The sequence below is a fragment of the Antechinus flavipes genome, chromosome 1, assembly GCF_016432865.1.
Source record: "Antechinus flavipes isolate AdamAnt ecotype Samford, QLD, Australia chromosome 1, AdamAnt_v2, whole genome shotgun sequence".
In the NCBI taxonomy this organism is placed as follows: domain Eukaryota; kingdom Metazoa; phylum Chordata; class Mammalia; order Dasyuromorphia; family Dasyuridae; genus Antechinus; species Antechinus flavipes.
In genome coordinates, this window is record NC_067398.1 from 190,760,120 (window position 1) to 190,772,253 (window position 12,134).

Consider the following 12,134-nt stretch of genomic DNA (forward strand, 5'->3'; position numbering starts at 1 on the left):
CTTTTTGCATTTGATTTTGAGATCTTTATGTCCTAATGTATAGTCAATTTTTGTATAGTTTCCATGAACTGCTTGAGAAGAAAGTGTACTCCTTTCTGCCTCCATTCACTTTTCTCCAAAGTTCTAGCACATCTAACTTTTTAGTATTCTATTGACCTCTTTAATTTCTTTTCTTCTTTCTTATTTATTTTGTGCCTTGATTTAATTAATTCTAAGAGAGCAAGGTTGAGATCTCCCATTATTATATTTTGCTGTTTATTTCTTCTTGCAGTTCCTTTAACTTCTCCTCTAACAATTTGGATGCTATACCACTTGGAGCATTATATGTTTAGTATTGATAGTGCTTCATTATCTGTGGTACCCTTTAGCAAGATATAGTTTCCTTCCTTATGTCTTTTAATTAGATCAATTTTTGCTTTTGCTTGATCTGAGATCAGAATGGCTATCTCTGCTTTTTTTACTTCATATAAACCATAATAGATTTTGCTCTAGCCTTTTATCTTTACTCTGTATATATCACTCTCCTTTAAATGTGTTTCTTGTCAACAACATATTGTAGGATTCTGACTTTTAATACAGTCTGCTATCCACTTACAGTTTATGGGAAAGTTCACCCCATTCACATGTATAATTAAAACTACTAATTTCCTGCCATTTTATTATCCCCAGATTATACTTTTCTCTTTCCTTTTCCCCTTTCCCTCCTACACAGTATTTAACTTATGAGCACCACTTGCTTGAAGCAGTTCTCCCTCTTTAGAATCCCTTCCACTTTAGAGTCCCGCCCTCTTCCTTATACCTTTCCCCTAATCTAATTGTTTTCCCTTCTATTTAGCTTACCTCTTTGCTTTTTGCCTTTCTCCTCCCACTTTTCAATAAGGTAACAGAAGTTTCTTTGTAAACCAAATATGTTTTAATAGTTTGTCTTTGAGTCAAATCTGATGGCAATAAGATTCACACAATATTCATCCCCTTCCTTCTTTCCCTCAAATAGAATAGGTTTTTGTAACTGTACTAGCTCTCTGGAGGATCTCTGCACAAGCCTTAGTCTTAGGTGGAGGAATGATAAAGGTAGGAGGAAAAGTTCCTCCACCAGGAAGAACTCTGTTTCTGTCTCTGTCTTCCGTGTCTCCTCTGTGCCTGAGTCTCTTCTCTCTGTGTGTCTGATTACATTATTTCATCACATTAAGTATATGCCAACTAGAGTGATTACATCATTATATCACGCTAAGTATATATGAATTAGAGAATCATTATCTCATCAATCATATTGAATAAGTGCTTAAGTGCTTAAGCACCCTGCTGTAAGTATCCTTGCTTCAAGTAGAACACTGGTGGTCATATCCTTCCTGGCTTCCTTGGGGGGAAGATGAGAAATTTCAAAGGGAAAATGGGGAGCCAAACCAGATATTTTAGCAGGTTTCCTCTGGGCTGAAGGGTCTTTTTACTTCATTCAGAGTTCCCCCACTATCTGTGGCCCTCTACATCTCCTGCTTTCTTTTGTTTTACTTGAAACAGATATACATAAATCCATCAGCATGGGAGGTATTACACAAGCACATAGAAATATAACACAGGCTAGTAGTGATGTAACAAACAATATGAATCAACATGAGGAATTATACATGTCCATAAGTCCTAGAAAAAGGATATATAAATAACAATCACACATACACTTCCTTCAGCAGCCAAAAGATAGTCCAAAACCAATCTATTGTCCATTACTTCATGTGTCAAGGAATCCAGTAATTCTTGCAATAGTCTCATCTTATGTTAGAGAATCCAATGATTTCTGTAAATTTTGAAATCCTGCAGCAGTCTCATTAACAATTTTGATGTTCATAGTCAATTGGCGTACATATTGGTTTAACAGCCATGCTTTTTCAGTGGCACATGTAGTCAGAGGTGGAACCACCAAATGTTTCTTGTATCTTTTCCTTTGTTTCGAGGGTCTTCCCTTTTTCTGTCTTTCTCTGATGGACAAAATGAATGCGGCTCATTGGTACTTATCTGATTCTTTCTACATCTGTAGAGATACAAGCAAACCCCCTAGCAGTTAACTTATCTGGTCCCTTCCATTCACCATTTTCTGGATCTCTCCACATCACCTGATGATTATCTAAAGATAGTGGAGCTTCTCTCGCTGGACACTGAAGCCAGTGCATCTTTATCACTAAAAAAATAGTATAAAGAGCTAAATTTAAAAGTTCTCTAGGGTTACCTGTGGCTCCCCCTTTTGTTTTTGGAGGAGTGTCTTGATGTTTCTGTGTCTCCTCTCTTCTATTGCCTCTTCTTGAGGATTAAAAGGTATGCCAGTGGTATGTAAAATCTGATACTGTGCACAAAAGTCTGCAAAATGTTTAGAAGTATATGCAGATTCATTATCTGTTTTTATTGCTTGTGGTACTACACCCATAATTGCAAAAGCTCATATAAGTAATTCAGTGACTACTCAGGCTATCTCTTTTGCTGCTGGTATTGCAAAAGTAAATCCTGAAAAGGTGTCTAGTGCAGCATGAATAAAAGACAGACTACCAAAAGATTTATAATGGATCATATCCATTTGCCAAATTTTGAAACCATGAGGGTTTTTCCCTAAAGGGAGCATAGGCATGTGGAAAAGAAGGCAAGCCATACAGCCTTTTATTATGCTCGCAGCTTCCTCTTTTGTTATCCCAGATAGAAAATATAAAGCTTGAGCAGCCTGATGATATTTAGAATGAGATTCTTGGGCTGCCTGAAATAAAGGACCATTGGTTAACATGGTTAGAAGTTTTATCTGCTTTTGAATTTCCATAAAAATTAGGACCTAGAACTCCACTATGAGAGTGGACATGCAAGATATAAATCTCACCTGGATGTTTTCTCACTTGTTCTTGAAGTTTCTTAAAGAGCTAATAAATATTAGAAGCTATAAATTTTATTTGGGCTGTGGCAATTCTTTTACCACACCTACAAATCAGATATTATATTTACATCTCCTGGATAATAAATAAGAGCTAGCATGATTGCATACAATTTATTCTGCTGAGTGGACTAAAAAGGAGTTCTGACTACTATCTTTATAATTAAGCCATGAGAGTATACAGCACAAATGTTATGTTTGGATGCATCTGTAAAGATAGTCAGTCCTTTAAGAGGAACTTTAGAAACCTTTTATTCAAGAATCCATTGCCAATTATGTAATTGTTGGGTTATTTTTAATGGAGGCCTGCGTGTAAAATTTGGAGCTGTGGCCAATAAAATTTGCCACTCTGGGATGGTCTTGCAGCATACATTAATTTGTGCATTTGTATAAAAGGTGTATATCTTGTCAGGTCTTATCTCAGATAATTGTATTACTTGCTTAATGGCCTTTAATAAAATTCTAGCCACAAGCACTGGATAAGGAGTAAGGTTTTGTTCTGGTTGTGCTGAGAGGTTTACTCACTCCATCACCCTGTCTCCTTGATGAAGGACTGCTATGGGTACTTCTTTTGTAGCAAAAAACTGGTATTTCCAAGGGTTTTTGAGTGACTCTTTCAACCACATTGGATAAAGCCAGTTCAACTTCTCTCAAAGCCTCTTGAACTTCTTTTGTAAGGTGCCGTGGTGAGTTCAAAGCATGGTCTCCCCTCAAAACGTCATACAATGACAAGTTTCCTCTACAAGTGGCCACAGCTGTGTTGGGATTGTGCTGATTCACTCCTGGAGCTGGGTGGGCATGGCCAGGTCCCATGAGACTTTGGTGCTTTGGTGTTCACTCTACCTTTTGTATTTGTGTTGGATGTTTTATAACTTCTCTGCTGATCTACTGGCTTGTAACCAGAGCAAGTAGCCAACATTGGTGTAGATTACTCCCCGTAGATTCTCCACTGCGCGGAGTCTGCACCTACCCATGGAGACCACATCCCACCGCAGGTCTGCACAGCCTGTGCTGGCATCTATGTTCTGCCTACCTGCACCTGGCCACCTCCTTCTGGGCCTGATTTAAACAGACCTTATCTGGTGATCTTTGAAATTATCTTCAGCTGGTAATTTGCTGAACTCCCAATGTTGGTGAATTGTGCCAGTCCAGGACTAATTCAGAGACTGAATTTGCTAATTATTTGATGGTCTTAGGAGAAGATCAGAAATAAGTGTGTATCCTCTCTGCCATCTTGGCTCCACTTCCAGGGCAATTTTTAAAAAATTATTTCTTGTAATATTCTATCCAGATTCTCTTTTCAATCTTAACCTTCAAGTAATCCAACAATTTTTATATTGTCTCTCCTCAATTTTTTTCTCCAGATCAATTGTTTTTTCTATTTTTTTCTGTTTTCTTATTTTTTCTTAGATGTTTAGATTATCTCTCTCTCTCTCTCTTGTTCTCTCTCTTTTTATCATATATTTTATCATATTTTGGTGTCTTATAATATCATTTGATTCCATTTGTCCTATTCTAGCTTTCAAGGAGTTATTTTCTCCCTTAAGATTTTCTATCTCAGGAGCAGGTAGATGGATAGAGTACTAGCCCTGAAGTCAGGAAGACCTGACTTCAAGTTTGGTCTCAGACACTTTTACACTTCCTAGTTGTGTGACCCTAGGCAAGTCACTTAACCCCAATTGCCTTAAAAATATTTTCTATCTCTTTTTCTAATTGATTAACTTTCTTTTCATACTTTTCTTCAATAGCTTTTTTTTCCTAATTTTTTCTCTCTTATTTGATTTTTGAATTTTTTTTTTTTTAGGTTTTTTCTCCAGCTTTCTTTTTGGGCTTTTGACCATTTGACTTTATTCTTTAAGATAGGACCAACTCTTGTTTTTCTTAATTTTACTATCTTCCCTTAAACATGAACCCAGATATTCTTTTCCACTAGAATAGCAATTAATGGTTGTGTTCTTTTCCCTTTGCTTGCTCATTTTAAATTTTATTTTTAGCTATCTAATATTAACATTATCAAGTTTTAATCTTGAGTTTTGGATAATGTTGCTTGAGGACTCAGGTCTTTCTTACTACTGATTTTTAAATTATGTTTAGGGAATTAACAATCCAATCTCAGAGATTCCTTTCTTCCTTCCCTAAGCCCCAGAAACATTGTCCAGATAATGTTCTTTCTCCCTGAAGTATGACATACACCTGGCTTATGCTTACTCCTTATTTCTCATAGTCATAGCTAGGGACATTTAGTCAGCAATGGTAAAGCAAAGAGTTATTAAAACAGCAGGTGGTTAGTATTTTTATCCACTTGTATGCATTGTTCCTATTTTAATTTAATAAAAATAATTTTTAAAAAGGCTTGAAGAAATTTGAGTTCATATATTTTTTCTTTAATCAGTTTTTCTCCTAAATTCTAAATAAGTATAATAAAAAAGTTCCTACTTTTCTCCTTAGTTCTGAATAAAAACTATTAAAATAAAGTGTACTCATATACTTTAGATATTGTCTTGAAGTTTGAATTTATTGATATTCAGGTTTTCCTGTCATTAGATCTGACTTCGGTGTACTTATACCTGTGGGAATGAGAGATGACTCAAGCAGTCATCTTTATTGCCTGGGATTTATAATATAACCTTTCTCTGTATGTTACTGCTGTTATTTTATCTAGAAATATAGTAATACTATTTTTTAAAATATCATTTCATAGTGTGTCATACACATTAGAACTCTCTGTACTCTTCACTGTATACATTCCATTTATTAAATGTTTAAAGCTTCAAATCAAGGTCCAAGCTTTGGCATATTGAAGTTTTTCCTCCTTGTTCTATTGTTGAAAATTAAGGTAAATATCAAACATCAGAGCATAGAATCCTTTCATGAACATTCTGTGAACAGTGGCATTTTGGTGTGTTTCTAGATACATAGCGTATTTAGATAAATAATGGAACATTTAACCAGTAAAGAGATGTGAGCTAGAAATGAAGATAATTAAGAGAATTGTAAGTTTATGTTTCATTATGCAATTTTATACACCTCTAAAAATCTACTTTTATGTGTAGATAAAATGGGTAAATCCTATGTGGATTTATGAATCAAAATTCTCAAACCAATTGTAAATTATATTCAAGATAATATAGATATAGTGGTATCTATTTCAAAAATAGATTGAAGCAGAATGCATTTTTAAGGAAATCTGTGAAAGCAATGGTTACCTTTAGAAAGCAAATATTTTCAAATTGGAAATTAGATTTAAGAAAGAAGATTCTAGGCATCACAATCCCACCTCCATAATTATAAATTATGGCAGCATAATAACAATTCTTTTTTAGGTTTTTCATTTGTTCAAATATTGCAAATACAGCATTTCCATGTTTGTAATTATCTCTGATTGTGAGAGACCTCATGTACTGAGTTCATAATCTACTTTAGTTCCTTTTCCCCTGATTTCTGAAATCCTGTCCCAAAGATCTCTATCACAAGTTCTCCACAATTTTTTTTTCTGCTGAATGCTATTCCTTCTATTTTTTCTTTCTTTCTTTCTTTCTTTTTTTATAATAACTTTTTATTGACAGCACAATTTTTTTCCTTAACTTGAAGTTTCATGGAAAAGAGTGTTGATGAGAACATTGGCAGTATTTTTCCACTCTTCCCTATTTTATGGTCATAAAGACCTCTCTGCTCCAAAGGAGATTGTGAATACTATATCAGTTCTAACTGTTGCTTGCACATTTCCTAATTATTTCATTGACAAGACTTGCTTTACCATGTTCTCAGGAATGTGGTGTCAGAATGATGCTTAACTAATTTGGTTGCCCACTCAACCTAAGGTCTAATATGACTACTTTTACGTGCAAGAATTTATTGAATGAAACTCTCTCTTTTTGTATACCTCCAATAAATCTTATTTCACCAAACAACTATAATTCTATCATGCAGTCACTTCCTGTACCTCTTAATTCAACCCTGAACATTGATTGGTCTGCCTATTTGGACAGGCACAGAAGAGAGGAAATAAATTAGTCTACTTGAATGCATCTTTGCCTTGGTGGATTAAAAAAATGGTTTCAAGAATTGGTGAGTGGCTTCTTACTTTAGTTATAAACCACATTAGACTTGGCTCATTGATTAGATAACCCTTTGAAATTTTGTTCCTGTTATTCACAGGTCCAAAATATGTCTTGTTGAAAGATGTCAGGGTTCCTGTCCAGTTACTCTTATTGATAACAATGCAGATTGATTATCCCATCAATCTCTTATTCTGTTTCCTCTAGCTGGCTAGCTTCTAAGTCAACTTGCTGTTGGTGACAGCATGGCTTCGGAGGATAATATTCTCTAAATAGGCTTTGTATAAAATAGCTACATGTGAATGACAATGAATTCACAGACTGTTGGAGTCAATTTGGGAGTTAAAAGGGAATGTCAATCATTAACTCTATGTTGAAAGCAATAGTCCTATGTTTTGATACATTAAAGGAAAACCTATGTTGCTTAAAAAGAAATGTAGAAAACTGGTAACATTGGAGAAGGAAGTAGCAACAACAGGAAAGTCAGTATTCATTCTCAAAATAGGACAATAGCTGATACCACCAAAATAGGATTAGGAAGGATAGAGAAAGATTCAAGTATGTAGCCACAGCTTGGGACATGGTCATCCACAGATTACAGAAGAAGGGAGTCTGTGAGGTAAGAAGTCATCCCTTGGGCTTAATATATTATTATCCTTCATTTTTTACATATTAGCATGTCAGCCATTCAGACAAAGATTATGGCGTTATAAGGAAGATATGGGTCTTGACCACATTTATAGGTTGATTTCCCATTTTTTGTGTCACAAAAAGAGAGGTATTAATGAGCAAGATTACATGGGTAACAATCCATTAGCCCAGGGACATGGAATTCCTCTTTCACTAAAAAAAATGATTTTTTTTTTTCTGATAGAGATTGTGTAATGCATCCTCATTTGTGATTTGGATGAAACCACAGTCAGAAGGTTTACTAAATTTACTTCTGACAAAGATTTGAGAGTAGACTGAATTTATGGACCAAAAATGACATGGCAAATTTTAAATAAGACAATTTAAGTTTTGTTTTGTTTTGTTTTGTTTTTTAATCACCTTTACAGATATAAGATAAAGGTAACAGAGCAGATCATTAACTTCTTCATTTGTAAAAAAGAAGAGGTTGGAATAGGTTTCTGATATTATTCAGCTCTAGATTTATGATGTTAATTTGTTGTGGGGTTAGGGATAGGGAAATATGAACAAAAGTTTGAAGGATTTAGATGTCAAAATTAATATGGCAAAATTATTGAACAAGAGAATGATATGGCTAGACCTAATGTTTAGGGAAATTATTTTGAAAAGCTATATAAAAATTAGATTGAATTAGGAGATTTGAGACAAAAACAATTAGGATGCTATTATAATAATCCAGGCGAAAAAGAGGTTATGAGGTCCTAACCTTGAGTGGTGAATATTTGAGTAGAGAGATGGGAATATATATAAGTGATACTGGGAGATAAGGAAATGGAGATTTTACAACTAATTGGATTTATGGGGTGAAAGAGAGTGAAGATTCAAGAAGATGCTGGAATTAGGATCTCAGTGATTTGGATAATAGTAGCACTAGAGAAGTTCACAAGAAGTAGTGAATATATCATTCCAGGAGTCATCTGCATAAAAATGGTTATTAAATCTTTGGGAGCTGATGAGATCCCCAAGTTAGAAAAATAAGAGAGAAAAGAGAAGAGGGCCTTGGGAAAAATCCATACTTAATGGGCATGACAATAAACAGTGTTTACACAATTGGAAGTTAGACAGATGGATGGAGAACCAAGAAAAAACTTGTTGAATACCTAGAGGGAATATAATATCCAGAAAGAAAAAAATATCAACAGTAAAATATAGAAGAGATGCCATGAAGAATGACTGAGAAAAGGACATTGAAAATTATGAAATATTAACTTTGAATGGAACAGTTTGTGCTAAATGGTTAGAACAGAAACTAAATTAAAGAGTTTTGGAAGAAACTTGACAGAGATAAAAATGATGTGAAAAGCTTGAAGAGGGAGTGAGAATTTGGAAAAGCAATTATAGTGATAGGGGTAGAAAATTAATTAGGCCAGAATGGGACACAGACAAGGATTCTATTATCATGCCATCTCATGTTAAATTTTATGTATACTTTTTAAAAATCCCAACTGTACCTGTTAGAGTCAAGGTTTCATATTCAATTTCTTTTTTTTTTTTTTCCTGTCTTTTTTTTTTTTTTTGATGGACTTGTTTGTATGTGTTGATTATTTGTCAAGCTCATAAAAAGCAAATATACATGTATTTTTTTTAGTTTTATTTTATAATAACTTTATATTGACAGAATCCATGCCAGGGTATATACATGTATTTTTAAAAAGACAATTAACAATGAATAGCAAAAATTCTTTACTTTTGCAAGAACTTAGTTGAGATTAGATAACATTGTTGTTGTTCATCCTTTGTTTTCAAAGAGGACTAATGACTTCATGTGGTGACATCTTGATTTGCATATTAATTGGATTTGAGTGAGATCCAGCTGCACAAGGTCAACAGCCTCTTTCTCTTTTCTAAAGTTATGAAGGTCCAAAGGCAGGACAAAACTCAAGCTGAGTGGTGATGACCTAGAATGTGGTGGATGACCTTGGTATCTTCAGTATCTAACTAAAACTCCAAGTATTCCACAGTGCCTGCTTCAGCCACCTTCATCATCATTGGAACTTTTTTTTTTTTTTCCTGTCTTTTTTTTTTTTTTTGATGGACTTGTTTGTATGTGTTGATTATTTGTCAAGCTCATAAAAAGCAAATATACATGTATTTTTTTAAATTTTATTTTATAATAACTTTATATTGACAGAATCCATGCCAGGGTATATACATGTATTTTTAAAAGACAATTAACAATGAATAGTAAAAATTCTTTACTTTTGCAAGAACTTAGTTGAGATTAGATAACATTGTTGTTGTTCATCCTTTGTTTTCAAAGAGGACTAATGACTTCATGTGGTGACATCTTGATTTGCATATTAATTGGATTTGAGTGAGATCCAGCTGCACAAGGTCAACAGCCTCTTTCTCTTTTCTAAAGTTATGAAGGTCCAAAGGCAGGACAAAACTCAAGCTGAGTGGTGATGACCTAGAATGTGGTGGATGACCTTGGTATCTTCAGTATCTAACTAAAACTCCAAGTATTCCACAGTGCCTGCTTCAGCCACCTTCATCATCATTGGAACTTTTTTTTTTTTTCATTTCCCCCAACAGAATTTTGTTAGGAAAATACCAAGTAGAAGGATTTAAAGTTACAATGAAATCAAGAATAGATTTAAAAGAAATAAAATATAGGAAGAAATGAAATGCAGAATCATACATTATCATAAAATCTTGAAATCTAAGAATTTAAGGGCAGCTAGATGGCACAGTGGATAGAGCACTAGCCTTGAAGTCAGGAGGACCTGAGTTCAAATCTGGCCTCAGTCACTTAACATTCCCTAGCTGTGTGACCCTGGGCAAGTCACTTAATCCCAATTCCCTCAGCAAAAGAAAGAAAGAAAGAAACAAACAAAAGAGAAGTTTCTTGAATACAGAAAAAATATTGATAGGTAATGCAAAATGGAGGACATAATTATATTTGTGGGAGCTATCAGCAAATAAGAAAAGATAGAGGTATGTGAGTATATTTTGAAGAACTGGAAGTTAGAACATTAGAGAGAAGAATCAAAATACATTCTGAATGATCTTAGCATAAATTGAAGTAGAGAGAGATTGTGAATCAGCATTCACTCTTTGAGGAGAATGTCTTGGGAATTGTAAACAGTGGTCACCCAGAGCTGAATTGAGTTATAAATTCAAATAGCAAAAGTCTTAAAGGAAAAGAGAGCATTAATTGATAGCAAGAGAAGAAACATCTCGAGGTGATGACAGAAAGTAGAGAATATTTTTATTTCCAACTAGAATCATTGAGTTGAAAGATTTGGGAAAAGGCACAAATAGTACTGGAAAGGATGATCAGGGATGCAGTTTCTTTGAGGTGAACATTCACAGCTAGTGCTACAAGATGGAAAGAACATGATATGAACATTCCAAACCTGGTGATTTACCCTAATAAATTATTCAATATGAAACACATTCTTCAAGTTACCTTTAGTCTTTATTTTAGTATCCCCCATAAAATTTATGTGTTAACTTAAGAACCAGAGAATCAAAGAATATGATAGAATTATGTAGGATTTGAGAGTTGTAAGGGACTTACTTAATTTTAACACTCATTTTAAAGATGGATAAATTAAAACTTATAAAACTTAAGTCTCTTGCCCTAGGTCAAATAGCTAGTTAGTGGCAGAGTGAAGATGAAAACTCAAATTCCCTAAGACTCAATGTTTAATATTTTTCCATCATATCATAGTGACTTCCTCCTAATTGCTTTAATAAGAATTTTAAAAAACTGCTATAATTGAATAATGTATAAACTTGAAAGTTTTTTAGCCGTTCACTACTAAGTCTTAAGTTTTAACTGTATCATTTGAGTTAAGCATATGACACTATGTAAAAAGAAATTTTAAGTTTATTAACATTAACATGATATACATTCATTAATGAATAACATTTATTATTAATTATTGATTAATCATTCTGGAAGAACTATCTTTATATCTATATCTTCTAAACACTTTGGAAAATTCTTTCTGTCTCTCTCTCTTTATCTCTGTATAAATATACATATAGCTTTATATTCCCCCTTATTTAGGGGAGTAAGTAGACTTTTTTTGCCATGCTTATGTATGGCAAATCCATTTCTTTCTCAACTCTTAAAAATTAATATTGATTGTTTTCAAAATCATCTTACTATAATCCACACACCATTAAAAGAGACAAATGAATAGACTGGCTAAATTAAAAATTATTTAGTTTTATGTCTTTGGTGATTTTAGAGGTTTTCATGGCAGTTTATATTGACGTATAGGTTATTATAGGCTTTTAATGATATTCATTATTTATTTGAGGTTTTTGGAACTTATTATTATTGATTATATGAAATCATTGATTACTTCTCAACTTTAGCAGCATTATACTAATAGATTTTTAGCTTAATTATTCCTATAATGCAAAAAAAAGTTTATATATTTTATAGAGAAAAAAGACAAAATATCTAATAGCTATTTTTTCCATAATTTTACTATTCTGACCAAATTATTTTTCAAGTAATATTT